The 3,183-nt window shown below is 33.4% G+C and overlaps 1 pseudogene; it reads left to right on the forward strand.

Annotated features, from left to right (window-relative positions):
* Positions 1 to 729: 729 nt before the first annotated feature.
* LOC119468312 lies at positions 730 to 841 on the forward strand (annotated as a pseudogene).
* The last annotated feature ends 2,342 nt before the right edge of the window (positions 842 to 3,183 follow it).

The raw sequence follows: 3,183 nt of genomic DNA on the forward strand, positions 1-3,183 counted from the left end.
GCTTGTTGTCTTAGATGCACAGCTTGTGGTGCCTCAAAACAATTACAATAGTAACATTAAAAAGATCACAGATCACCATAACAGATATAATAATAATTTTAAAAGTTTGAAATATTATGAGAATCACCAAAATATGACACAGAGACACAAATGAGCACGTGCTGTTGGAAAAATAGTGCTGATAGACTTGCTTGACACAGGATTGCCACAAACCTTCAATTTGTAAAGACACAGTATTTGAGAAGCATAATAAAATGCAACAAAACGAAGTATGCTTGTACTTAATGCCAGAATCTTGTGTATCCTTCCTGCAATATTGCATGCATATACAGATTGTAAGAATATCCACAAATATGTAAGAGTCTATGTATTTATACATATGGTAATTTATATAAATTTATTTACCTCTAGCTTTTTCACTTAATATCTGGCAGATCATTTTATATAAATTTTTATGGAGCTGATTTATTATTTATAATGACCGTATGCTTTTCCATCATATGTTTGGACTATAATTTCTTTAAATATCAAATATTGATGAACACTTAAATTGTTTCTAATATTTTTATCTCAACACTGCTGCAATGAATATATTTAGACTACATTGATTTGTCTGTAGAATATATAATCTAGAAGTGAAATAATGAAGTTAAAGTTTGATAGATATGATCAGATTATCTTTTATAGAGGTGACATCAATTTATACTCTCTACAGAAGTATTGAAAAGTATCACTTCTTGGCCTTTTGGCTTAAATCAAGTGTAGTAGCTGTTCTTATCAGAAGTATTTAAGAGTATCTCTTTTCTACAGTTTTTCCGAAGTTAAATTTCATCAAACTTTTTGATATTTATGAACCTGACATGCAAATTTTTAAAACACAGCATAAGTTCTAATTATACTGTTCTTGCTATAAAAACGGTTGAGATTTTTTTTTCATATGAAGAAAATGCATTTATTTTTCTATTTTGGGGAAATATGTCTTCATATACTTTGTCCATTTTTCTATTAAAGCATTCCACTTTTGATTTGTATAGTTCTTATATTAGTGAATTTACCCAGTTGTGATATAAATTGAAAATATTTCTTCATAGTTTATTGTCTTTTTTTAATATTCTTCTCATACAGAAAATTTTTTATATCTAAGTTATTACATTGATCCCATATTTTCCTTTGATAAGTTTTAGGTTTTGTGTTATAGTTGGAAAGATATCTGCTCTAAGAAATTGTTAAACTCTTTTTATAAGTAAAATTCCGATGCTGCAGAAGAAATAGCACTTGAAGATAAGTGCTCTCAGCAAGGCAGCTTACTTCTATAGAAGGGTGTGGCATAGGGATGGAACAATGGCAGCCGCACCCTTCAACAAGGGGGATGTGGTACTTATGCCTAATGGAGGGCGTCCCTCCTGTTGTGCCAGCCCCTATGGCTAGGGTTAGGCTGCACAAGCTAGACTAATCCCAACTGGCTATTTTAAAAAGAGCAGGGATCCAAGCTGGAGTGGCAGGGTGGGTGTTTTGGTTCGAAGGATGGTTATGGGCAGGTCAGAGCAGGTAGCCAGGGGTGATCAGGTGACCGGGATAAGTCAGGATGCGGGGCAGGGGGAGCAGATGTGAACTACTGATTTGAACCGGTGGAGAATGTTTTTTCTGGAATTAGAAGGAAGTTAAACTACCTCCACTGGCACATGGTCTAGAGGAGAAATGATGCTTTTTGTTTATTTCCTCAATGTTTATTATGTTGCTTATTGTTTCTATTTCTTTTTGGGTCAATTTCGATCATTTATGTTTTTATTGACAATTACCTCAAAATTATGGCCTAGAGAGCCCCAAGAGGTTATGGACAGGCCACGAGGGTTACTGTGGGGCACAGAGGGTCCAGAAGAAGGCAGAAGCAGGAGCTGGGTGTCCATGGGGTGCAATCTTAAAGGGTTTTTAATACAGATTCTCAAATCTATTGGGATAGAGTTTAAAGTGTTATTCTGTATTTTCTTCCTCATCTATGGCTAGGTACCTATTCTTAGTCCCAGTTTTGAATAGTCACTTGCTTTTCCTGAAGTTTTGCATAGTTTATGGGTTTAATGAAAAAAAGCAGCCTCTGGATGAACGTATCAATTTTACATATGTTTTTACTAATCATTCATTTTTGTTTATATCATGATTTTTCCTTCTCTTTTCCTTCAGATTTTCTCTGCAATATATGTAGTATAATTTATATTTATTCTTTCTTATTTAGTAATAAATATACTTAATGCAATAACTAAGTTTTTGATTACTGCAGAGGTATTGATAGGTATCATCCTCATTTTCATTTTTGTAAGCATTTAATAATTACTCTTTTGGTTTTTTCTATTACCCTAGAATTATTTAGGATACTATTTTTTTTTTCCACATTTTCAAGTGCTTGGATTTTTAAGATAAATATTTTACTTAGCAAATGAGTCCATGTAGTTTCTATTATGGAGAGATTTTTAAACTTTTCTTCGTCATCCAATATAGGCCATATATTGGCACCAAAAAAAGTGTAAGCTTTATACGGCCCAGATTATAATGTAAATGTGTTGTCTGTCTTACTAACTTTATTATTAAAGCCTTTTATATTCTTATTATATACTTTCCTCATATTTGAAGCTTTAAAAGTGTATTGATCTCTCTCATTGCTGTGCCTTTCATTTCTATTTAAAAATATTTTTTGATGCAATCTTATTTGTTAACAATGCAATTTGTTAAATATTCATCACTTTATGAATTAGACTTCACAACAAAAAATTACGGTTTCCTCTTTCTCTCTGTTTTACCCATGAAATCTACCTTTGCCGATACTTCTATTGCAACACCTGCTTTTCTTCACGTTTTTCAGATCTATCATTGTACAACCTTAACTTTAGCATCTCAGCATCTCTTTTAAAAATTATCATGATTCCCTAGCTCTTGAATGTTTATGCTGTTGTCGTTGCTAGTGTAACAAACCCTCAGTCTTATTTTTTTTAAAGGAGATGATAATAATAGTACCTATCTCAAAGGACTGTTGGAAAGTCTAAATAAGATCATGCATGGCAAGTGCTGAGCACAGTCTTGTCATTATTAATTCCAAAGTGATAAAAACCATACTCTCCTTCCCTCCCTCCTCCCCCTCCTCTCTTCCCTCCCTCCCTCCCCCTCCCTTCTCCCTCCCTCTCTCCCTCCTTT

This window comes from Cebus imitator, unplaced genomic scaffold (genome assembly GCF_001604975.1).
Source record: "Cebus imitator isolate Cc_AM_T3 unplaced genomic scaffold, Cebus_imitator-1.0 Scaffold410, whole genome shotgun sequence".
In the NCBI taxonomy this organism is placed as follows: domain Eukaryota; kingdom Metazoa; phylum Chordata; class Mammalia; order Primates; family Cebidae; genus Cebus; species Cebus imitator.